The sequence below is a fragment of the Parus major genome, chromosome 2, assembly GCF_001522545.3.
Source record: "Parus major isolate Abel chromosome 2, Parus_major1.1, whole genome shotgun sequence".
Taxonomy (NCBI): Eukaryota; Metazoa; Chordata; class Aves; order Passeriformes; family Paridae; genus Parus; species Parus major.
Genome location: NC_031769.1, coordinates 141,078,053 through 141,104,894, shown reverse-complemented (window position 1 = coordinate 141,104,894; position 26,842 = coordinate 141,078,053). Strand labels below are relative to the sequence as shown.

At 46.6% G+C, this 26,842-nt stretch overlaps 1 long non-coding RNA gene across 1 annotated transcript in view; it reads right to left on the bottom strand.

Annotated features, from left to right (window-relative positions):
* Positions 1-494: 494 nt before the first annotated feature.
* Positions 495-26,842, bottom strand: part of LOC107201042 — a 31,772-nt gene continuing 5,424 nt past the window's right edge. Inside the window, exons 2-3 of the long non-coding RNA XR_004496255.1 lie at positions 15,516-15,994; positions 495-1,377 (exon numbers count right to left, since the gene is read on the bottom strand). This is a non-coding gene — a long non-coding RNA (uncharacterized LOC107201042). The remainder of the gene's footprint in view (positions 1,378-15,515; positions 15,995-26,842) is intronic.

Here is a 26,842-nt window from a genome sequence, read left to right as displayed (position 1 = left end):
GTTCAGGATAGATAAAAGCTGCACCAGGCTTGCTGCCTCACCAATGCCAATGTGACTGTTAATTTTACATTTAAGGAAAAAAAGCAAATAGTAAAGGCCAACACCACACAATGATTATCACAGTTACCACACAAAGGCCAGAACAACCACAGCATGATTCAACAATCATGGGCTGCAGCAGCTATCTCCGGACACGCACAAGAATGTTCTTTGGCAATGCTGTTCTGCAGCTCTCTGACATGTCCTTTTCTGTTTCTGAGTCTTTTTTTCACCCTCCCAGCCTGCTGTAACATCAGCAGGGTGGCAGCCTGGTGAAAGAAAGGCTTTGATCAGCTCCATCCTCTTACAGGGACACACCAGCAGGGCACAGGCTGAGCAGATGCCCAGGGAAGCTGTGGATGCCCAAGCCCTCCAAGTGTTCAAGGCCAGGTTGGAAGGGGCCCTGAGCAACCTGGTCTGATAGAAGGTGTCCCTGCCCATGGAAAGGGATCATCTTTAATTAGATGATCTTTAAGGTCCCTTCCCACCCAAACCAGTCTGTGATTCCATGTGAGTTTGCTCTGCTGGAGCAATGAGGTGAACAACTCGTGCTACTGCATTATTAGTGCAGTGCTGCCCACACCATCTCTTGAGGTGCCTCAGGTCAAATCCTGCTCCTGTTTAAGTTACTAGGTAATTTTTTTGCTGGCTTCTTTTTGTTTTTTATCTCTCTTTTTTTTTTCATTCCTGAGGTTTCTGGGATCACCTTTCCAAGCAGATCATCACAACAGGCACATGGCAATCTGTAGTGTGAGGCTCATGTCTGGCTTGAACTTCAGAAAGCACCAGATCAATGCAAGATCAAGCTGAAACACAGGGACTGTTAACCCCAATTTCCAGCACTTACTGCCTTTTGTTTGTGCAGACTGACATAGAGCCCTGCAAAATGCAAGCACTGTAGTCCATAAGCAAGAAGTCTGTCAGGACAAACATTAAAGACTGTAAAAAAGCACAGGCAAAGAAGTATCTTGTACAGAACTGAAAAAAGAAAAGATAAATGATAAGCAGGAATTCCCCAGTGGGCTGAGTTTATCAGTGTGATTGCTTTCAGGACTTTTTTCTTGTTGTAGCACTTTGATTTGCATATAAAGCATCTCTAACAGGAAATAGCATCTGTTGTCCTGGAAAAAAAAAAAAAAAAAAAAAAGAAGATAAGGATTTTTGCTGCTCAGAGTAAAATGTCTTTCAGCACCACATGAATGCTAGAAAGCCCCTCTCGTCACAAAAGCAACTTTCAGTGGCACATCACAGCTCTTCTTCACTCCTTGCTCTGCATCCCATCCCAGGGGCAGCAGCACATAATGTGGCTCCTCAGGAGAGCTTCCATAGTTAGAAAATCTGAAAATGAAAGAAAAAACAAGCAGGTGAGTTGATTTGCATTCCAGATTCACAGTTAACACTGCACCAAATTAGTTTGTAGGAAGTGGAAGAGCAAAACGGAAAACCGCCAACTTGAAAATGCAAATCTTCACCCTTACTACAATCACAAGCATCAGCCAGGATTCCTACAGGCTAGGAAGGCACCAGTAAGAACCCATTTTTCACTACTTTTTCAGTGTGGTCACTTCATGAACTTGAGAGTGGCTTGTGATATGTGGTTTCAATCTTATACCATATATAGCCAGTTTCATTTCCTGGAGAGAACAAGAACAGAAAAGCAGAAAACCTTTAAAAGGATTGAAGACCTTTTCTGTCTTTTCTTTCTCCTTTTTGTCTTTTATTGCTACCTTCCTACACTAAAAAAAGACTTTTATTAAATTAGTACAGCATAAAAAAGTGGATCTTTTCCCAAGGCTCTTGGAACATCAAGAATATAGGTTGCTGCTTTGAAACTCACACACCAGCATGGAGTCACAGCATTTTGAGTATGGTATACATGCATGGACACATACTATTCCTCATGGAATCCCAGAGGTCCTGGTTCAAGCCCAGCAGTGAGCACAGTGAGGTATGTTCCACAGCCCTGTGCACTGGAATTGCAGGACCTCAGCTATCCATGGCCATCAACAGTCACAGCCCCACGGAAAGCACAAGTAAAATCTTGCTTTCCAGATGAGTAAGTGAGATAGTGGTAGTTATAACACTACACATTTTCGCTTTTTTCTGCAGAACTCAGGTCATTGCCTCATCTGTCTGGGCTCTGTGTCTCTCCCTATGGGACCCCATACCATTAGCAGGGATAAGTCATTGCCACCCCAGGGCTCCTCCCTGTTCCTCTTTCCTCCTGGCTGCTGAGAAACACTCAGCCTTTCCAAGCACAGTCACAGGGGTCCTGTTTAAGCAACCAAAGGACACAGCCCCATGTCCCAGCAGCTCTGCCACTCCTCAAAGGCTGGCTCAGTTGTTGGGACCACAGGCCAACTGGACCTTAGGAAAGAAATTGCAGCAAAAACCAAAAACATACTGGGCTGCAGAAACAGCCAGGAGACCTCGGCACTCATTAGACCCCATCTAGACACTGCACCTTGTTTTGGTACATGAAACACATGGACAAACTAGAGCAAGTGCAGTGGAGGAGCACTGGTGGACTTGCCCGAAGAGCGAGTGGGAGCTGTGGGAGCTGGGCTTGTTCAGCCAGGGCAAGAGATGGCTTTGAGGGAAGCTGCAGCAGCCTCAGCACCTGCAGGGAGGTGACTGGGAACACAGCCGACTTCACCTAAAGCAGGATTTGAGCAAGCAAAGTCATGAACAACCTATTCTGATGTCACAGCTGACCCACCCAAGATCCCTCTCAGCCTACATTATCCTACAGGCCACCTTCGAACTGCCACCAGCGCAAAGGCTTTGGAGGAAAGGTGGGAATCGCTCAGCACTCAGGAACCACGATATCTCCCAAGTGAAGGAGTCAGAGAAACAACCACATCCCAAGACCATGAAGGCCCAGAAGTGATCCATGGGCACTGCACCTTATGTTCCTCTCAGGACACAACAAACCCCAGTCCTGCATGCATCCCACAGAGGCCCACATGCAATTGTTCGTCTCGGTTGGGGCGTCAGTGGCCAAGGAAGTTCTGTCCAAGTCCCATCTGCAGCACACACACGTCCATCCCTCTCCCCTGAATAAATACACACACATCATTACAGAACAAGTGGATTCCCTAAGCCCCATGGCTAGGCCAATCACAAAAGGGCTCTCCATGTACTGCCTGAAGAGGCAGCCTCTATTCCACACGATGGAGATGTTTCAAGAAGCCTTCCCTCTGCCCAACAAACTGCATGGCTCTGCTGCAGGATGACCCAGCTACACGGTCAATATACCATCCTCCCCATCCCTTGTGTCATAAAGTGTTGGAAAAATGTCTTCCTTTCAGTCAAAATACCTTATTTTGCTAAGAGACAGGAAATGTTCACAACTAAGATGAAAAGGGACTTTACAGACAGCAGTACCAAGTTCCAGCATTTTAGACGGACCCATACAAACTACATGACGACTGTCACTTGTGCTGGGTGGGCAGAAGAGGAGGAGGTGGAAAAGGTGGTTCATCTTCTTGCCCCAGGTCACCAAGAAACTCAGTGGCAGAGCCATAAATCCCACTATTCCTGAGTCTGGATGCTCCCCATCCTCTTCATGCCTCTGCTTGATAGCCAAGCTTTGCTTGCAGATTAAACTGCCCTCCTCATGTTGCACATAATTACACTTCTTTTTGGAGACCATTGCCTAAGGAATGCCAGCTCCCCACCAGAAGTCAGTCCTGACTAAATATCATCTTTCAAAAATGCAAACTTGTCTCGACATAAAGAAACCCATCTAGCTTCGAAAATATGCTCACCAGCGTGCTGAGATGTGGTCTTGTCTCACAGGAACTTAGAGGCTAAAAGGGCTTATCCACATCTGATTTTTTTGGTACTTGGAAGTGAGACCAGCAAGCATTTTTACACCTATCTATTCAGAGTTTTATTTTCAGTACAAAGAGGGTATCAGACCACTCAGTTTCAACTTCTGCTGAAATTCCTGTGTGACCCAGGACAGCTCATTTCAAGCAGTTTTGAGTCCTCATGGTGACTTTGCTAAACTGAATTTCTGTAACTGCACCTATACCAATGTCTGCATAAGTCAGCAAGAAAACCACAGCTTCAGTCAAAATTAGTACATTTGTACAGAAATAAAGACTGAAAAACCCCATCTCCAGCTCCTTGTTGATAGGTAAGCTCTTGAAGCCAGATACACCTTCAGAAACAGCCTCCCTTTCCTCTTTCCACCCTCTCATTCCTCTAATCTTTGAGCTAGGCCTCAGGGCTATAACTTCACAAACTTGTTTGCCAAAGGAGAAGGATGCTTTCTGTCTGGGAAGCCGGGAAGACTGTGCTGGAGCAGAGCAGACCCTGAGCATGCAATTACCCAGGCAGCAGCAACAATATGTTAATTCACTGGATCACTCTGAAATGAAGCACAGTGCAAGTCCCTGGAAAAAGTGAAAAGGAGCCTGTTAAGGAAACTGTGTGAAGGCCTTGTGCACAGCAGCTCCTTGGAGTCCAGACAAGGATGGACTTTGCACAGACATCATTTTTAGACCTGAACTGGCAGCCAGCACGCCTGCTCTTCCCACCGCAGAGCATCCAACAGGAATGATGGGAACCACGCTCAAGGCTAACAGGGGACATCGGGCAACATCCTTATTTTTAAGAGCTGAAGACAGATGCATTAGCCCCTGCAAGGGGCATCTGCAGAGCACTAATCCAGGCCAAATCACAGTCATAAAGCCATGCACACTCTGTCAGTGTCCAGAGAGTTCTCACACTTTCAGGAGAGCTGTCTCCTCCTTGGTGTCTGCAGCTACCAAGCTCACATCCCAAGCTCAGCTCCTCTATTCAGTCACCCAGAGCTCCTTAGGTAACTCCTGCCTTCCAACAACAAACAACAAAGCCAGCACAGCAAGGAGAGGAGAAGTAGACTGAAATGGACCTTTGGTGAATTTGTTATGAGAAGTCAATGCAGTCAGAAAGTCTGCACTGACTGCACTCCTGGTGCATCACCCTTCTCCTTCGGACTAATTCCTCCAACACCCAGACAGATACTACGGCCTTGTGATGGCATCATGACAAAAGTAGTCTTGCACTCTTAAATCAGAAGGGATGCCTTGCTGCAGGCAGGAAAACTGGCTTCCCTCCTAGGGAAAAGGGACAGATGAAGAGTCATAAAGATCTCTACTCTACCTCCTTATGTTGGACAGAGTGCCCACCTGCATACTATGAACGCAGATTTCAGATACCACAAATCTCTTTGAGGAGCAAGCAATGATTCATCAAAAGCAAGGGCAGCTTTAAACCTGCATAGCCTCATGTAGAGAACTTTCTTTTGTAATCCATACATAGATTAAATTCACCAAGTGGAAGAGTTGCACACCAAAGCTCTTCTGCTGACCACTGAGCTGATATATTGAGGTCAGAGGCTCATCTGTGCTGACACACCTCCCGAGGAATGCGAGTATGGCTTTCATGCACAAATACAGCTGTTACCCTGAGGAGCAGGGGTTGACCAGTTTAATGCCACAAAGTTTAAACTGAGTTCTTACATTGCACCAAAACTCCTGGGTTGCTGCAGAAATAGGACCAACAGCAGCAAACATCTGGAGAGAGTCTTCTGCTAGCTTCTGCTATTTTCTGCACAGGCATTTTTGGAGACAGTTTTTTGACTGTAAGACTAAGACAAATCTTGTTTAAAAATACATCTGTTTTGCACAGACTGAGTTTTGCTCTCCAAGAAGATGGGAGAAGTAAAACATAAAACTAAGCTGCAAAGACAACAGTGCCTAGCCAAGAGCCCTGGCCTTTGCAGAACTCCTGATGGCGGTCCCTAAATGGGAGCACTCCACTGCCAGGTGACGTGTCCCAGACAAGATGAGTTTCCTGAAAAGCACTGACAACATGTGGTTAAAAGCTCAGCACAGACAAGCAGCGAAACAAGTCTGTTTTCAGGTTTTTGAGCTGAATATTCAACACTTTCCATGTTTGCTCTCTCACAGGTTATCTAGGCTGCACAATCAGCAAAACTGCAAAAACACTTGCTGGGGCTCAGCTACCAGGCAGTCTGTAATGGAGCTGTTCTGGAGGAAAACAGAAGTGTTATTGTGCTCATGGCTGTCCCAATACAATTAGTCATATGTGATGGAGAGATACCCGTCCTCACAGAGCTCTTACTGCCTTGTCAACAGATGAAGTCAAAATGAAAACATCCTAAGTATCAACAACCAACCTGAAAGCTGATTCATGAACCCTGAAAGCAGCCTCAATGCTACAAAGAGATTTCTTCTCTGCAGAAGAAGACAGCTGGATTCCTTCCATCTGTCCTCTTTTTCTTCTTCCCATATAATTTCTTAACACTGCTCAGTGAAATAATGTTTCCTCTTTCATCTCCCCACTCAAGCAACCCTCCTCTCCTCCAGCTGAGAGATGCTGTAGGGCCAGAAGAACTTGAACTTGTCACATTTGAGGCAAGAAGAGGAAAAGGTCAGAGCTTGGGTGGTGGGAAACAACATCCCAGTTGTCTTCTCTGCACGACCTCAGACAACTTCCCCAATGCTACTTTGTCTCATTTCCCCACCGAAACAGCAAGTTCCCCAGCATACTGGGTGTTATACCATACCTGGCCTGGTGTTACCCATCTGGGTTTAATACTGACAATAATCAGAGGAGGCTGATGCTGTGCCTAAGCTTCCCTTACATGTCAGCATCTCATTCGGTCACACAGCAGTATTCAGCACAACCCAGACTATGGTTTCATGCAGCACTTCTATATTTGTGCACTTCACAAACATCTCTGTCGGTGTCTTTGAGCTCCAAAGGTCTGGGCAAACACTCCCTAACACAACAGCACCAGTTCTATGCTGGAAGCTTAGGAAATCCACATTCTCTCTTCAGCACTTAATAGACATGGTTTGACAGGACATGTTTTTGCATCTACACTAATGAGAGATGGAGAGGACTGTCAAATAAATGTGTGGAGTTTGGCTCATGGCTGCTACCAGGGGCAAAACATCAGAATGGACTGTGGATCAACACATGCATTGCACAATGGCAGAGCTGGGAGCAGACACCCAGCAGTTCCTCTTGATAACCATTTTGGAATTCATTTGGAAGCAAATTTCTCTTTCAGAAGCCTCTTTCCCAGCACTGACAAATCTTTTGAGATGCAATTTGCACTGCCAGGGTTCCAGCAAGGTACAAGGGGAAGCATGTTCTGCTCCATGCTGAGGGTGGCCAGCAAGACAAGGAGCTGTTCAGTGGATCCACATCCATGTCAGAGCTCATAACAGAAAACAAATCCTCCAGATTCAGGTGATTCCCAGGCCAAGTCTCGAACAGCCCCACACATCTGCACTCACACCAAAGAGCAGACACACATCAAGAGCAAAAAGCAATTGCTGTAGGTTGCCATGGCAGTGTGCATGGGTGATTTTATCACCATTATCAGCTGCAACAGCATTTGGGCCCATTATCAGAGAACACGGGTATTATTTTATGGGTGCAGTATGTGGGAGAAGCAGAAAATCAGTGTCAGCCAGAGACAGAAGTCAGCACAAAAGTCAGCAAGTCACCCTTGCTTTGAGTGAGCTGCCTCCCGAGGGCACACAGACATTCACCCAGCCCCAGGCTCATGCTGGAGATGATGGGCGATGCTGGGCTGCCCAGCAGGCCCCAGCCCAGTGAGCTCTCCCCTGCACAGAGGGATGCACAGCCCTCCAGGGAGCACAGCAACAGCAAGTGGAGGGCACTCGCCTGTGCTCTCCATGGAGCTGAGGGAAGTAGGTCAATCCTTCTGCTTTGCTGAGCCTTTTGGCAGGTCGGTGCCGCGCTGCCGTCGCCACTCGCAGCCCGCCACTTGTGCTGCGTGACAGCCACGTCGTTCAGAAGTTAACAAATTCAATACATCTAATTAAATCAACCTTGGCATCCATTCAAAACTCATCTCGTGGCTTTTTTTTTTTTTCTGCCTTTTTATTCCCTACCATTGGTAGTAAAGAGACTCAGCGAGGAGAGATACAAGAGAAGGTTGCTAAGGGGCGAGACAGTTTTTATCTCTTTCTTTATCTGTTTTTATTTCCCTGCTGCTCTCCTGTCACAGAATCACAGAATCATTAAGGTTGAAAAAGACCTCCAAGATTATCAAGTTGTCGCAGAGATGCTTTGTTTTCTGCCTTATGCATCTTTCCTTCTCCCCTGCCCCAGACAAAATGACCTTTTTCCATCTCCTTGCAGGTTTTGCAAACAGAATCCAAAACACCCTGGCAATCCTTTGGCTCTGCTGCTGACACTTGTCATGCTGAACATGGACTTGGCAAGCAAGCCAAGCTGGCATAGCTGGCAAAGGGAGGGCACATCCAAGTGTGACCCACAACCTCTGGGCTGGGCTGGACACACTGCAAGGTGGGAGCACATCCACCACCACCAGGCTGAGCAAAGCCAGAAAGCAGCAGAGACCACTGGAAATGGCTCATGCCAGCCATGATTTCCTCCAGTTGCTCTCCCATGCAGTTCCCAACTTACACCATATGTCAGCACTGCCTGGTATATGTGATCATGAACATGGAATCACACTGGAGAAGCAATCCAAGCACTCCAAGGCTAGTGGATGGCCACAGAGCTCTATACAGACCACAGGATGAGGAGCTGCCATCTGCACACCATCCTCAGTGACATCAGGACTGGTGAGCTGCCCACACACCTGCCCTCTTCCACAGACTGACAGGGATGCTGGGATCACCCAGTCCAATCTCCCATGTCACTTCACTACATCAGATCCTTCCTCTTCCACCAAATCTTCTGCTTCTGCCAGAGCCTCCCTGCCCTGTGACCATCACCTGGCAGTCAGGATGGTGACACAGCCTGCTGCCTTTCCGTGCTGTGACTAACAGATGACAACAAAACTGCCATTCTCAGTTGCAGGAGTTTAGTTAAGGACATTTGGAACATTCTACTAGCTTGGGATCCTAGGATGAAGTTTATTAGTTTTCCAGATTCTTCATGTTTTCTGTAGCCTTGCTGGCCTAGGGACCAGGACTAGGGAATATGCCAGGTGCTACCAGACCAAGCCTATGCTGTTTCTCTTAGCCAAGCACTGTTTCCTCCTTAGACTGATATGAAAGATCTCTCTGTCAAATGGGGAAGTGTTTTTTATCTGTAAGGTGGCATTATGCACAGAAATTCATTTGCAGTCTGTTCCCTGCTATCACCTCAAAGCCATACCTGCCCTGCCTGCTCAAAATGCAGCTGTTTACCATCCATGTCTGCACTATTTCCTCTGCTTTAACCCACTCTCCTTCAAAATAGCTCCTAAAATACTCAAAACAATTCTGGGTAGCTCTTCCTCCAGCCTCCTGAAATGACACCATGCAGTGGTGCTGCTTTGTAGAATTTGGTACATTGGAAAAGTTCTGGCTTCCAGTGCTGCAGCTGCCACAGTTGAGTGCTGTTCTCCTGGCAGGAAAGGACATTTCATGAAAAACCAACAGCTCATCCCTTCCTCAGGACTATGAAAATAGTCTTAAAAGCACTTTGAACCTCTCTGGTATGAAAGGCACAAGAAGAGTACAAAATATCCCTCTCCACCATGTCACAAGTCTCTTCATGACCACAGGAAGTTGATTCTCTGCAAGAAGCTGCCCCTTTCAGATGATGTGTGAGGCTTTGCCAGGCTCAGGATGAACAATCCCCTCTGACCCCTTCCTTGCCTTTTGCATGTTGGCCATGCATGCCCCAGGCTGCACACCAGCAGAGTGTTTCCCCCTGGGTTGGGGGAAAGTAATGGAAGTAGAAGATACCAATTCAGGGCAATCACCTTGGCTGCTGTGAAATAGCACATCTTCCCCAACAGCACTACTGTCTGTGAGTCTCTCCCATGTGCTGACTACTTGCTCTGTGAAAAATATATTTACATTTCTATCTGCATTTCCTTCAAACTGATCAGATTTGAGCAGGGCAGTTATGTGACCTCGTACAACAGAAGCCTTCCCAGTCCGTGCCAGTGGCACTGGGTGCTGCATGAATGCAGAAGGAGCAGCCTTGGAGGAGATGCAGGTGACTCCAAGAGAAGCCAGGAAGAGCAAAAGCCAACAGTGCAGTGATCACTCATGCTGCCCAATTAAGCAGTAACTCTCCTTCACAGAGCAAAAGTTAGTGAGAGATTCTGGTGGGTTTAGGAGGGGTGGGTAATGGGAGCTGCTCTGACTTTCAAACATAGAAAGAAATGGGGTAACCACTAAGTGAAGAGCAAATACCATGGTCTGTACGGCTCTGGGCTCTTTGGAGTGGCTTTTGCAACTGGCTTTCTTCAGAGGATGAAGTGTAACAAAGTCCCATCTCTGTGTTGTACATTTCTGCTCCGATCAGTAACAAGTTTACAATGATGTGTACTGTTGAAACACATCAGGTTCTACAACATGGATCTAGGAGCTGCTGGAGCACAGACAGGAGAGCAGTGATTTGCACTTCCAGGGTGAGAAATAAACCTGAAGCTGCCTTTGATACTCATACACATAGAGCATGTTAATAAGTGCAAGTGGAAGAGTGTCCTTAGAGGAAGAGCCATCAGCTCAGCATCATCTTTGTACTCCGTTTTTCATGTTTTCTCTTGAATGAACTTTTGATGCAAGAAGTCCAGAAAGATTCTAATTCAAATGCATTTGCTCTTTTACAACATTTAGGTAAGTGAGGGACCAAACGGTAGGACAGGTGAACAACCCATGTGCTCTTGGAACAAACAGCATCAGCTAGGAAGCTTCACCATCCCTTTAGCAGCCATCTCTCTTTCTTGCATCTTCCTCTCTCAGTCCCAAAAAGTGGGTCCAAGGAAAAATACTGGCAGAGATAGGAAAAAAAATCCAGAGGACCAGTACTACCAGTGTTTCCAAAGCCTGTGTACTCTTCCATATCTTCCAGGTAACACACACCAACTAACACTAGCCTGCTTCTGGGCTGGCCTGGGTCTCACCACAGCTGCTCTCCAGCTCAGCCAGGACCAGACTGCATGGACTCCTTACCCTTTCCCCCTTCCTAAAAAGGATCCTCATCTTCCCTTGAGCTCGGCCAAACCAACACCTACAAAGCACTGAGACCAGCGAGCAGCACAGGGCAGTGTGAGCACTCAGGCAGCCCAAGGCAGAAGGCTGAGACATTTCACACCAGCGCTGCCAATGTCTCCACTGCCGGCAGGAACACTGTGGGGCCACGACAGGAAATTGGGTCTTAATCACCATCTCACTTTTCATTCCCCACTTCAGTTCTGCTATTTTAGCAGCTGCTGCGAGCTGGCTCCGCACTTTGAGATGAGCAGCCGTTGGGGCACAGGGTTTAGCTGGAGTTTTCAGGCTGCAACTCCAAATGCAAAGAGAAAAAATGAAGCTGGGGGAGACTCGGGGTAGTGATCTGGCAGCAATCAAGGCTTTAAGACACAACCAAACAAGCACCAGTCTCTTGCACAGGCTGACATTGCCTGGGACAGGCAGGCAGGCTTGTGAGGCTATATGGGCAGGACAGTGGCACTGTGCAGACCTACTGACTGGGCTTGCTGCCCACTTAGGACAGCTGTATGACATGGTCCAGTGCAGATGTGTCTCCAGGTGCTTCCCCTCCTCCCTGTTCATAGTACATCTATAGATGTGCTCCAGCAGCAGGGTCAGCTGTAGCAGCTCCCTGCTCAGGCTCTGCAGCAGCCATGGAGAACCCCCTTGCAAAGGGGAAATGTGCTGCCAGATTTCCCCTTTGATTGTAACCAGCGCAGATGGCACAGCCAGCCCCATACACCTGCACCAGGGATCATCTAGAAGGGAGAAGGTGTTGGGACCTGGAAAGAGACATGGCCAGAGCTCAGTGGTACAACCATCCCTGTGCATCAGCATGAGAATGTTCACCAGGTGCCCATCAGCCTGTGCTCCCCATGCTCACATGCCCTGTGGACCTCCAGAAGGCAAGTATTAAAATTATTAAATCCTTGAGCCAAGACAGAAAGCAACCTTTGCCACAAAACTAATTAAATCTGTGAAGAAAAGGACAGTATTTACTGTCCCCATATTGCCTCAAACAACACTATTCCTGAAAAGATCCCGAACTGTTCTTGTGCCATGCCCTCAAATCCTACTTTGCCTCCACATCACATTGACAGGTCACAGATGCAGTGGGTGCACAGACTGTGGGTGACTCAGCCACTGCCAAATGGCAAATTACCTATAAGAGTTTTCCCTTCTCCAAGCTGGCCTTGACCTTACCACCATCTTCTCCAGATGGTGCAAAGTCAGAGCCACTGCAAGAAGGGCCCACTAAACTTGCTTTAACACCCCCCTCCCTCCCCAGACAGCCCACCACAGCCTGGGGATGAGCTTTGCTGCAGCAGATTCATCTCACCCACCCCAGAGCCATCAGAAGTATTGTATCTAGTCAGAGTGAGCTGGCTGAGGCACGCCACATCTCATCAAAGAAAGGTGTTTGCAGCCTTGGCATCTGCATCCAAACAAGTCAGCATAGAGTGTTTTTGCAGGTGATGAAGAATCTGCCACACAACCAAGGAAGATGAAGGTGTGATTTGTCCCATTCATCAGGGGTCCATCACACCTTAAATCCCACGGACAATGTTGACTAGATCTCCCCTGGCTGCAGCATTAACCAAAAGCTGCACTGCTGACCTACATGGTGGGGGGGTACCATAAGATGACTCCCACCTTGCCAACAAGTCAAATGTAAAAAAGCAGACACTTCCAGAGGGTGAAACTGCTCTCAAAGCCTAACTTCATCACCTGACATGTCACTGCCTCCACCTCAGTGCACTTCCAGCCTTTTATCCTCCTCTGCCCCAGTAAAGGGAGGCAGAATAGACATGCCACATTTCAGCTTGCCACTTGGTGCTCCAGTTCTCCCAGCAAGCAAAGATGGGTTTGTGCTCATACAGAGCAAGGGATAGATAAGGTGCAGATGCACATTAGCTCATCCTTAGCCCTGCCTCTGTGGGTAGCAGCTTTTGGCAACCAGGTAGGTTGGGAACTAGGAGCAGCAACGCCTCTAACAGCTCCACAGGGATTCACTTCACATCAGGATGGTTATCAGAGCGTGCAGATGAGTAGTACCTTCAGCACAGCTGTATTAACACATCTCAGTAAAACTCCCTGAGACTCCAAGACAGAAAATGCCACATGGGCAGCTAATTTCCACCTAATAGCCCATTTTCCTCTGGCAGAAGTTATAGACTGCAAGTGCTTCATGAGCCATTTGCCGGAACATTTGTAGGCACTACTAAGGAACTCAGAAACTTAATTATCTCTTTTGAAATGACCTGTGTAATTTAAAAACCTATTTGGACTTCAGGTGCCCTGGGATCTGTAATACCTGATCTAGTTGCTCAGCTGGCACAATCTTGAAGTTACCATACAGGCCACTCACATTGCTATTAATTGTTCTACCTACTCACCAAACCCTCAAACATGCCCCCAAATCCACCATCCCAAACCAACAGAGATAGAAGCAAGACCCCAACAACCACTTCCTTATCCACTATCTACCTTCCCAAATGATGGCAAGAGTACAAATCCCCCCTACTGGGGTCAGCAAATTTTCAGCACTAACAAACACCCAAGCATCTTAAGACATAAAATATATATATATTTAGGGAAGTTATTATGCTTCTCGGAAACTTTTTGCAATAGTATGACCAAGGCTAAACAGCAGTTTTTAGAGCCGGGTGGCAGTTCACAGCTTGAACCAGAAGACACACCACACACAAACCCTCTTACTAATAATGGCCCACAGGGCTGGAAAGCCCCTGTGCCTCTCTCAGCCCGTGCTGCGCCGAGGTGACATGCCTGGGTGCTCGATTTGAATATGTAGAGCTGAGACCACCCACGGGGAAGCACAGATCCTGCCTCTGAGCCGCCATCCTGACCCCAGTGATGCGAGCTGAATGGGGCAGGGGCAAGTGTTCTCATTTCTCTACCCCAAAAATATTTCCATGAAGTGATGGTTAAGAGCAGTTGTCAGAGTTTTGTGGCTTTTTTAGGCATGTCAATGCAGGAGGATATGCCCAAAATGGAAGAACACGCTGGTAAAATTCCTGATGCCCTGACCCTTGCATTCATTGACTGATTCTACAAGATCCCCAAAAGCCAAATTCCCACCCTTTCTACCAAGAGCAACATCAGATTATCACTCAAAAAAATTTAGTCCTGAGGTAGTTTCAGCATGTGACTATCTCTGATGCAGAGCCTAAATGGAGGAGGCCTTAAAAGCATTTTCTACTCTATGAGGCAGGGACCTAACTGAGACTATGTTACAAACCATCGTGCAGGGTTTTCTGCTCGAGCCAGATGCAATACATATTTTTTATTTTACATATGAGCAGGACCCACTTTTTTACTCCAAAGTGCCATAACAGCCTGAAGAACAGAAGCTCCAATGAATGTAGTAAAGTATCAAAATCATAGAACCACAGAATGGTTTGGGTTGTAAAGGACCTTCAAGGATCATCTAGTCCAACCCTGCTGCTATGGGCACATAACACATATAGGACATCTCTCACTAAATCGGTTTGCTTAGAGCTCTATCCAGCCAAACCCTGAACATTCCCAGGGATGGGGCATTCACAGTTTCTCTGAGTAACCTGCTCTAGTGCCTCAACACCCTCACAGTAAATGCTGAGACACAAATCATGCTGTTGGGGCACAGCACAGATCCTCAATGCAGATTTTTCCTCCTGGGCTCTAGCTCTTGTTTGCTAAGAAAGCACGTGCAGCACCTGACACACCTCCACTGCCCCACTGGAAGGTCCTGCCCCAGGCTACTGATGGTGACAGGGATGCACTGCTCCAGCCACAGCTTCTCAGTCATGGCCCGGCACCTTGATGGAAACCAAACATCCTCGGCAGTTTAAGGATGGTGGGAACCACAGATGATGCCCAAGAGTGTGCAACAGGTGAGGTCCCAGCCATCCCCAGTGACACCATCCACACACAGGTAGGAACATCAGGCAGAGCCACACATGCTGCCATCACTAGCAGCATGGCCCTCGCTGCAATGCACCCTTGAAAAATTTCTTCTTTTAACTCCAAATTTCCCTCATTGCTGTATGGTGCTTTGCACCCATCCAAGCTAAAGCCACCTCAGTCCCCTGCCACCCCAACTGGTTTAACACCTCCCCAGCAGCTCCTGCCATCCTGTACATACCCCCCACCTTCACAGCTCAGTTCCTTTTGCATCTTCCCCACGGGCAGGTTCCTTTCTCTTGCTCATCATCACTTCTTAAATCTCACCACCTGTTGCTCACACAGCCTTGAGGCCAGTGGTTTTGGAAGCAGAGGGAGGTTCAGACACAGAGTCTCAGGTAGCCTGCAAATTTGTTCTTGAATGTAGTAATTCCAGGGCCTCTCATGGAGCTGAGTACATTGGGTACAACTCTCACTTGCCATTGAGTCAATATGGGGTTTTTTTGCACTTTGCTGCAACCAGTATTTTGCTTTAAATGATTCAAAAGTAACATGCTGGAAGAGCAGTTGCCTTACCTGTTTCTGCACCTTCTGGTTTGTTCCGCTGAAGAAAGGGTTTAATGGCTCTGAAAAAACACAAACAAAACAAAAAAACCCAAAGAATCGAGGAAAGACACTAATGACATCTATGAAAAAGACAAATATTGCACGTCCTGAAGAAGAGCTATAAAGCTACAGCCTTTCAACTAGCTTTCATTTCAAGGTACCATGAGCTGCCCCATACCCTGTACCCCACTGGGGGAAGCAAAACCTCCCCTTGTGAACCCTTTAGATGGACAAACCAAGGAGAAAAGGTGCCAGAGACCCAAAGCACTTTCACAGAAAAGCCTGGATAGTGAAATTAAGGTTCCTGGCTCTTGGCATCACACTATAGCAGTTATAAAACAGGATATCCATCTCAGCAGCACAGCTACCAATACTCCAGCATGAGTCATCTCCAATACTTATCTAATGGTGAGTAAGCTGCTCCTGTCAGTCACACTTTCCAGATAAATCTGTGAAGAAAACAAGAAGGAAGAAAAAAAACCTATCAGAATATATTATTAAAGAAATGAAATGCAGAGGATGGTGTCTGGTCAGCAAGACAGCACCCAAAGTGGCAGAGGGAAAGGTGGTTTGGGGGTCATTGGATGAAACATGCACACCAGGAGCTCCAAGACAAATATCAGGGTCCATATGGAGTGGGAGTGAAGAACCACTAAATCAACCATGATGTGACCCTTCCTGCTGGTGGATGCTTCAGCCAACACCAGTGGCAGGGGCTGTACGTGACACAGCTTTTGGGACTGGGACTCCAACGTACAGACATGTCAGTCTGGGTTTCTGTGCTCAACACTTCCTTGCTTGGCAGTGAGTGATTGTCCAAGTGAGGACACAGTGCTCAGGAAGAGTTGCTTGAGGTCAGTGTCTTTAACATCCCCAACATCAGGGAAACCCCAGCCCAGCCACCAGCTGTGTGCAAAACAATTCAGAACATGGGGGATGCTTCCTCACCTCCCCCTGTTGACTAAAGCATAACAATTAAATTGCAAATAAATTAGTGGTGAAAATAATGACAGAAAAAGATAAAGACTTCTTTCAAGACTGTTTGATGAAAGCAACCCTGAATGACCGTACAGGCTCATTTGCACCCAGCCATATGCGACGTTTGTGCTCGCTGCCTGCCTGTGCCTTGTAGACTCTGGTGAGCCACAGCAGCTGAGGTCAAGACTTAGAGAATTTTCTCACAGAGAAATCGCTGCTGGGGAGGTGGAGGAAATACCCCAAGGGTCTCCCAAGGGGGTGTGGGTGTCTCACAGAGATTTCAGAGGGGAGCTGGGGAGCGGGAACTGTGAGGGGAGAAAACTCCAAACACCTCCCCAACTTCACATGCCAGAAAGTGAGAGAAAACCCCGTGTATGAATCACCCTGTGCTGGTAACTCAGAGCTGCTAAAGCATTTCACACAGGCTGCCATGCAGGCTCCAGGCAGAACAGAGGAGCCCATTTGCTGTTCTTGCAGCCCAGCTGTGAGGCTTTGTGGGCAAGGGGATCCCAGGGTGGGCACAATGCTTCTGTCCACTTGCCTGCAAGTGGGGAGAGGCACAAGGACATGGCTGTGGGGACCAACACAGAGCCACCAAACCCCAAGACATCCATACCCACAAGTGAAGCCTGAGATGGCCACCTTTGTCTTCTCCTACCTGGAAGGGACTGGAAAATAAAAGCTCTTGTCATGGCTAGCATTTCATAGAATCACAGAATAGTTTGGGTTGGAAGTTGACCTTAAGGATATCTTGTCCACATCAACTGCCATGGGCAGGGACAATTTCCAGGCACAGTAGACCAGGCTGCTTAAAGCCTCATCCAACCTGGTCTTGAACACTTCCAGGCATGGGGCATCTACAACTTCTATGGGCAAACTGTTACAGGATCTCACCACCCTCATCATAAAATATTTCTTTCTCATGTCCAAACTAAACCTAGCCTCTTTCAGTATGAAGTCACTCCCCTTTGTCCTATCACTCCATGTCCTTGTCAAAAGTGCCTCTTCAGACCTCTTGTATCCCCTTTAGGTGTTCTAAGGTCTCCCCAGAGCCTTCTCTTCTCCAGGCTGAACAACCCCAGCTCTCTCAGCTTTTCCTCACAGGTGAGACAATCCCCTGATCATCTCCGTGGCCTCCTCTGGACCTGCTAAAACTGACATGATAAAATTGATTCTTTCATTAAAGCACAGGCTCTGCATGGGGACAGCCATTTAGAAATAAAACTAGGCCAACTTAATCTCTCCTGAAATCTCAAATTTATTTTCATATACACATTTTTCTTCCTTTTTTTTTTTTTTTTTTTTTTAAATAATAGGATTGAGAAGGGCCTCCCTGGAGCATGAAATCCATAAGCATCTTCCTCAGGCAAACATATAATCCTACCCAGAAACAAACCAAACCCCTTAATACTAACACTCTTATTAAAAAGCTTCCCCCAAAATTAAAAACTTTCTTTTTATGTTCAGCCTAATTACCACCATAACAGGTGAGTTCCATTTGCTCCTGAAGCATCAGTCTCCTTCTGGTCTCAGCAGGTCATCCATCTCCTCCCTGATACACCTGTACTGGGCTGAACAAGCAACCTGCTGTTCCAGCCTTTCCCATCCCAGGTCTTTCTGTCCACTTCTTCCCATTTGAATTTATCTGAAGAACACAAGAACTGGACCAAGTAAGCACTTTTGGGAAGGCAACTTGCCTCTGAGTAACCCTCCTAATTTTCTAGGTTCTCCTCTGAGACCTTCCTACTAGAGTTTTATAATTCTGGGTTTGGGGCTTGGTTTGGTATTTTTTGATTCAGTTATGCTATATGACCAAAATTGCCTTTAAAATGTCCAAACATGTGTTTCATACAAAATTACAAAATACAGTGAAGAGGGGGAAAAAGTGTCATATCTTCTTGCCAAGATGCAAATAAAGTGCTGAGTAGGAACTGAACTGGCCACAGATGTAATCTAGTCCTGTCAGTGCTTTGGAGCACGTGTGATACAATATTAGACCCAAATTAGGAGACTCCTGCAAATGAAAATACCATTTTGTCAGCTCAATTTTCAGTAAAAAAAAAAAATAATTTTTTTTTTGTTCTAATATAGCAATTAACCTAGCCAGTTTTGCAGAAATAAAAAAGAACAAAATCAATAATAAACTATGTAGCAACCTATCACAGTTCTGCGCATTTCTATCGGTAAATAAACGTAGGATTGCCCATCTGTATTACGATACAAAGGCAAACAAATGTGCACTGCCAGCTTTGGACCAAGGCTCTGGAATTTACAGAAGCAAGGAAAAACCTACAGGGGCTTTGCCTGAATAAAGACCGCTGGTTTAAGCATACACATCTTGTGCCAGTGTTCAGCGAACCAGCCTGGCCTGCATGCGTGTGTGCACAGTTAAAGATAACCATCTCGATATATTTATATCAAAGAGGAGAGCGAAAAAAATCCTCGCATGCAAAACATGGTGACGTTGACACAGATCTCGCAGATCTGAAGGCGACCGAGCAGCACTCTCACAGGAGGTCACAGCTCTCGAGTTAACAGCCCTCTGACGTGGGCCTTTGCTGAAAGGGAAGCTCATTTGGCTGCCCCTACAACTGCTGTTGTACACAAAGCTGGTGCAAAAGTCACACAGAAAGCATGCAGAGAGGTGATGCAGCACTGCAGTCATCCAGCTCCTTGTTTTCTGCATGCTAGACAACATTTCTGGTTCCTTATTTTGGGCTTGGAAGTTTGGAGACTGGATTCTTAAAAGAAAATGTGTGAAAACAGTCTGTTCCTCCCAACTACTAATGTGTCTGTTTGATTAGGTAGCACCTTTGTGCTGGTACTGGTGAAGCAATTGTGTTTTTAATGGAGCAAAATTGCAGTCACTGGTGGAATTCAAGAGAACTGCAGCTCAGCATCATCTCTGCAGTCATCTGGTGCATTTGCATCTGGTTTGGTCACGCAGCTCCATGCAGCTGCTCCAGCTGCACCTCCCAATCCCTACAGTAACTAGTAATTCTCTTGGGGTGTAAATATAGCCGTCACACCTAAGATGTTTGCAGCCATTAATTAAATTTCCAGCTCGAGGTACTGCGAGATGCTATCTCTCTTCGAAAGCAGCAGCCTTGACTCAGCACACCCGGAGAGAGGGAGAGAGCGTGCTTCTTCACTTTCCTGAAAGGTCAGCAAGGGAACGCCCCGGAAACCCTGAGTAGTAACACCTTGTCCTTAACCCAAGTACAGGAGCTGCATTTAGGCAGCTGACTGATCACAAGAGCTACAAGGACACGTGTCTGCTCAGCAGCAACCAACTGGAAATGCGGATGCCTTTTATTAGCTACCCTTGTATTTAGCTTGGCTCGGAAAAGCGTGCTGCTCCGCTGGTGGGTCCTGCAGCGTATGGAAGAGCAGTTATTAGTGAAGCTAATTACAAACAACGTGGCTACTTAGAGGGCTAAAAATAGCGTGGTGTATTAATAGATGGAGTGAAAACTGGGACACGGAAGATGACGATTCTGATCTCAAGCACAGCAGCATCCTACATGATCTCGGGAAATTCTCTTCATCTGTGTGTTTTGTTTTCACAGTTTACAAAGCAGGCAGGAAAACCTCAGAAAGGCTGAGAGGCTGAATTCCTCAGCATCCAGGAGCACTGGGAGGTCCTCTCTTGTATCTCCACACAAGTGGAAAACATTCCTGTGTCAGCTGACCTGGCTCCGTGACAAGAATTTCACACCATTTATGTGTCACTCAGGTGACAGTTCCCAGAAAGCTGTAACATTTACCTTAAGTACCTGAGTTCACTAGTCACTGATCAAAGGAATGCAGCCTTTGGAAAGGGTTTCCAGTTGACTTGGAGCTGCTGGGGCAGAGTGGCAAGTGAAGCCCTCGATACCCGCCACTGCTCTGCAGACAGGAAGACCATTGCAAGGGGGAAGTGTCTGACTCACCTATTCCATGCAAACTTTAGCCAATTTAAAAATCTTATGATTTGCTTCTAGCTAATGACCAGACACACAAAGACCTGTAATGACATCAGAAACCCCTCTGCCTCCCCACAAGACAAGCTCAGTCTCAACCTGAGAGCACACACATGAGAAATCAAGCTCTTCCTTCCCCCACTCTGCAGCCTCTCAGTTCATCGAATAACAAAAGCTAACAAGACCCAGGCTACCCTTCCAGGCTGGACAAACAGTGCTGTGCTGGAGAACATCTCCTGAACCTCAGGACACCACACCAGCCATGAGAAGAAAAGGACACAAGGAGCCACAGCTTGTGTCCCATAAAATCCCTCATGTCCCAGGGAAGCTCCAGTGCCAAACCTGGCCAGTCCTGCAGGCACCACGCAGGCTCCAGCTTCCAAACTTCAGTGCTGCTGCAAGATGTGTGCAACACATGTGTCCATACATGCAAAGTTGTATTTGAGTGGATCAATGCACTGCCCCAGGATGCCAGATTAACCCCTCTACATCCATCCCTCTGATATTATGCTGCTTTTATGAAGGATAAAAACAAAAGGTCTTTAGTAATGATGCAACTGCTGTGTTATAGTGACTCCTAATAACTGTAATACAACATACCTTAGTGAGTAAGAAAAGGGAGTGAAAAATTAATGTGCATTTGAAGACGGATTCATCTATTTATTTAAAACAGAGGGCATGCCTCTGAAATGAGACAATGCAATCCCACGGTCAGTGACAGTTCTACCTTTGCACTGATGTAGAAGAGATAAGACTCTGCCCTTGAGTGTTTTGTTACCTTCTGCTCAAGAGTTCAAGATGATAAAAAAAAAACCCTGCAAGAAAACATAAAAGCCACAAACCATACCAGTTTCAATACAAACAAACAGGAATGTTTTCTTTAGCCTTTTCTACCATGGAAGTAGTGAGATAAGTGGACCTTTCATATGAGTGTTGTGAAAACAGCTGCAGGAAGATAACAAAAATTGAAATACGTGTCAGATGCAACTGTCAGCTACTGGCATCTCAGGCTGCAACTGTTCCCATGCTTAATCTCCAAGAAGAGCAAGCAAAAACATCTAACAGGGCTTCCAAAAATCAGCATCTCTCAGCTGCACAACTCACTTCCTGACCAGGAGGGGTGGTGGCACTCCCTTAAGTGGAGGTTGAGTCCCAGAGGCAGAGTTCCAAGCAGGAAGAGGAACGATGGAGAGGGGAAGGAAGAGACACAGGAAGGAGGAGCAGTCTCCTTCCTCCTTGCTTTTATGGTACCAAACTTGTCAAGGCTTCTGCTGCCTGTTATGTTTTCCAGAGGACATAAATTCCTTTTCCACCCTCAAGAGCAGAAGCTCAATGAAAATCAAAGATGCTTCAAGAGCCAAGCATGGCCCCACACAGCCCAAGTTCCCCACTGAGTTCCAGCAGCCCTGGGAGATGACCTAGCCCAAGGCTGAGGTGCTGGAACTTCAGCAGGGCGTCAAGCTCCAGCTTTACACCATGCCATAACCCTCCTTGGGTTTGGGTGAGGTGTTTTATCTCCCCCAGAACTCCACAGCAGGAGGAGGGATGACCCACTCTTCTGCATTTTGCTCCTCACAGGAACTCAGCTGCAGGCCTGCTGCAGCCCAGGGCCTTGGGAGACACAAGAACTGCCCAGCACCAGGGATCTGTGCTGCTGATGGGTGTACAGGGAACCCATCAAAGGTGGAGCTCCACAAACCACCAATGGAAACATGAAAAGAAAGTGGCACCAAGTTACGACTTAGGAATGATGTGGGAAAAAAGGACACGCTTGCTGCATCCTTCTTTTTCAAGCACACTTCTTTTTTTTCTAACCCATGACTTAATTTTTTTTAAAGTATCTCTTTACATTGGGATAAAGCAATTAGTGGAGATGGAGATGTTCTCTAAAGGAAGTATCCACTGCAGCTGTGACAGACCAAAGGATTTTTATCTACTTAGAAGTAGAGTAAGATGTTTCAAACTGAAAAAGATACGTAAACTGTCCAAAAAAAGTGATTTTTTCTTTTCTTAAACAATCACCTAAATCATAAGCAAAGTGAAATTAAATTAGGAAAGGGGAAACTTCAACCAGACATTGGGAAGTATTTAACAACCTCATACATCTTCCTGTTGGGAAAAACTTCCCATGAGGAGGTCAGTGGCGGGGGAGTGAAGTCAGCGCCGGCTTCCGAGCTCCGGGCTGCGCTGCCTAATCCGGCACTGGCAGTGTCCTGAGCTGCGGGAGAGGGGACAGGGGACAGGGGAGAGGGGACAGGAGGAGGGGACCTTCCCAGCTCCCCCGCCGGGACCGAGCCCCGCTGACTTCATCGGAAGTGAATCCCCCCTTTCCCTGCTGCCCCTCCGGCCCCCATTCATGTTGGGAAGGAGCCTGGCAAACCCTGGGGGGATTACAAGGCAGGGGAAGCAGGAGGTTAAAACGCTCTGAGGCCCCTTTCAGTCTAAAGGACAAAGTAATCGCGAAGCTAAAACAGATGCTTTGCTGAAAATAAAGAGTGGTTTACACAATTCTCAAAGAGAAGCCAGAAATTGAAAATACTGTACAGTCCCAGGAAACTGAGAGCATCCTGTTCTTATAAATAGCTACAATACTTGTGTCTGCAATAATATTATTGCAGCATTTTGAAATGATGTTAAAAAATTACATGTTTTATTTGAAGGATAAATTTGAGATGGTACAAAAAGGAGACCATGCCGCTGAATATGATGTAATGAAAGCCCTGACTTTAAATATATATATATATATATTTACAATTCACTACCATGAGAGATACAAGGAGGAGTGACAAGACCAGCCACCCAGGCACAGGGACAAACAACTGCCCATTTAAATGAGCTCTCCACAAACAGCACAAGATGCCAAGACAAAGCCATGAAGAGATTAAGTCAGCAAATGCCCCTTATGAATGTAATTATTGTTGACTCCTGTCACATTTGGTAGGCTGACCTGTTTCCCTGGAGAATCAGAGAAGAGTGATATTCTGAGAGAATATTTCTGTAGGTTCACTAACATTTATCCAGGGTATTTTATGGTGCTTTGATCCTGTGTAGATGAAGGGAATGCTATACTGAGGCTCTGGGCTCAGCCATTCTTCCACCTTTCTACAGAACCTCTGTATTGCAGCCATTGCCAGCAGTGTCTTGGCACGAGCATGTCTCAGCTGCTGAAAGGACTGAAAATGTCATGTTTCTTCCCTCTAAATTAATGCTAATGGATCAATTGAAATAGGAGATCACAACTTGCAGGATTTCAAGAATCACAAAGTGGTTTGGGTAGGAAGGGAGCTTCAAAGATCATTTAGTTTCAATAATCCCCCCCCTGCCATCCACACCTTCCACTAGACCAGGTTGCTGAAAGCCCCATCCAGTCTGGCCTTGAACACTTCCAGCCACAGGACATCAAAAACTTCTCTGGGCAACCTGTTGCCAGTGCCTCACCACCCTCACAGCAAAAAGTTGCGTCCTAATGTCCAACCTAAACCTGCCATCTTTCAGTCTGAAGCCATTCCTCCTCGTTCTATCACACGCCCTTGTAACAAGTCCCTTTCCAGCTTTCTTGTAGCCCCCTTTAGGTACTGGCAGGTGCTCTAAGGTCTTCTTAGAACCTTCTCTTCTCCATGCTGAACAACCCAAACTGTCTGTTTTACCTCAAAAGAGAGTTGCTCCATCAGGACACCAGAGTAGATAAAAGCAGCTCTCCTGGAAGTGAGCCCATCTCTGGAGTCTGGACTCTATTTATTTATCTATTTGATCAACACCTCTGGCTGCTGCTTCGAAATGGCTAAAGGACTCTTGATTTGTCTTCCCTCAATCTTTGGAGCTCTAGGTGAGGAGCAAGTATGCCAAGTGAGGGAGCAACACAACCGGCAAGATTTGTCTCTACATTGTGCTGCCTTCCAGAAAGTTTGAAACACCTGTGCAGCTGTCCTGGGAGCTGCCAGTGGAACTGTACTCTGCAGCTATTCACACCAGACACTGCCTCACGGGTTTAACATTTGGCTACTTAGGCTGAAGTCAAGGGTCTTGAACTTGGCACTTAAGTCATCTCTCAGCCCACTACCAGTACAGCTTTTCACAGACTTCCACTCGCTGTCCACAGGTGATTTTTCATCCCCAGGTTGAAGCCAGACCAGTACAGAAGTGACATCCCCTTTGTTTAGTTCTTATGTGGTCAGAATACCTACAGCTCAATTATAGTCAAAATCTACTACCTGGAAAAAAGAGATGGTGACTTTTCATATATAGAATAGTGGCAAACAGCAAAGAAGAGGGGAAAAAACAGAAAATAAAAAGAAAGGAGGAATGAAAAAAAAAGGACCAGAAAAAGGAAAATAAAGGTGGGGGTCAGGGGGGAGGGAAGGAGACATGGAAAAAGGGATGGAAAGAACAAAAGGACTGTGTGGGATGACTTTAGTAGGGTTCAGGCATTAATCCAGGACTTGTGCACCTGGCATACTGCCCATGGAGAACAGGCACTGCACTAGGTACCAGGTCTCCTGCACACTGCTGGCCCCAGGCTTTAATCATCCTCCTGCACAGACGGCCCCATGATCACGTTTCGAGCCTTATAAATTATTTACATCAGATATGAGGAAGCAGAGACATTAGAGATGGAAAAGATGCACCAGCCCATCCCCTGGGGAAGAGTGCTGGATCCTTCCCCGTGTCACACGAGCAAAGCAGTGATGTTCTGTCTCTCCTTAAGAAGGTGTTTTGCTTCTCCATGCCCTCATCAGACTGAATTTCTTCATGAAGCCTTTGCATAAATTGCATTTATTTTGACCTCTAATCCCTTCCTTCTGGCATTACCACCTGCCTGCATCCTCTGCAGCCCTCTGGAGTTTTACAGCATCACTAAGACACTTCCTTCTTGAAAGTTTGCCAAAGACATTAAACATCCTGCAAAGCTCAGTTAAAGATACCTCAAAGAATAACCCAGCAATCAAGTACTTAAAAAATAAAAATAAAAATCAGACTAATTTTGAAAAAGGAGGACTTCCTGCTAGAACTTTGCTCTTCCTGCCTTCACTGCCAGAGTGGGAGGGCATTTGCTAGCTAGGGATGTGATCAGCAGGAAAATATTTCCTGAGCTATGGACCGAATGCTTTGTAAAGTTACTCCTGCAGCACCAAAGTAGAAAAGGGACTCCAGAGAAGCTTCATCCTTCCTCCCACAATGCTCAGCCAGTTGCAGTTTGTGGGATGGGGCAGTACGCATCCTCATGAATGCTTAGCAAAGTCCAAAACACAAAAACACAAAAGCAAGCACAAAATAACTCAGCCCCCATCCCCAGCACTACATTTTAAGCGCCAACTCCCTCCTGACAACTGAGATAGAGTACACAAAGGAGCGTGTCATGCTTTGAACTCCACGGTAATTCACCTCCTTGCCAGGACTTACACGTTCTTTCTATTGGCTCCAAGAGCTGCCAACACTTCCTTCACTTACAGAGCTTCATGCAGATGAAAGACTCCTGCTGAGAGTCATCAAGATTTACTGCAGTTTTGGTTCAGATCAGGAAAGCACTTACACATGCTCTTAAATACTGCTGAAGTCAAGGGCACCCGGCTGCACACTCCCACACTCGAAAGCAATCAAGAGGATCCCCTTTTTATCATTGGAATAAAAAGGCATGTAGAATATTAATTAAAGCTAGATGGAAACTACCTAAATGAGATGCTTTGTTACTGTAACAAATCAGATGGGAAGATAATCAAGTACAAGAGATGAGGACAGAAACTGGATGGGGAAAAGCTGGCGCTGAGGGTTTGCTTGAGCAAGCACAAGGTGCAGGACACAGAGCTTGCCCACAGCACCTCTGAAAACAGGCTTTGATTTCAAGACACCAAAGTCAGAAAGGAGAGGCTCCCAGGTACTTCTACTGAAGACTCCCCTTGTAAAAGATGTATTCTGGCTTGCTCAAAATGGCAGAGACCAAGCCAGTCTGCTTTTCCCCCATGTCTAATGCATTTCTCCTGGCTCATCCTGCTCTGCTTGCACAAGCCTATGCTGGTACTGGGAAGCCCTGAGCATGGAGCAGAAGTTTTGGAGGCTCTTCTATACTCCACAACTCATACCTGGCTGGCAGCATCTATTATGAACAGATTTGGGAATATTTGGAAGTTCAGCCTGTTTGGTCCCCATTCCCATACTCCCAAAGCTACACGTGGGACATCTGACTGTCACCATCAACTGCAGCCCCAACAAGAGGGCTGTAGCTGCTCCACAGGCCTCTGACACTACATCACCCATGGCTGCACCAGAGCAGGACCAACACCAGCAATGTTCCAGCCATGTGTTAGAGCCACTTCAACCTTCCCATTTTGTGTGTCAGTCTAACCCAGATAATGGTTTCTA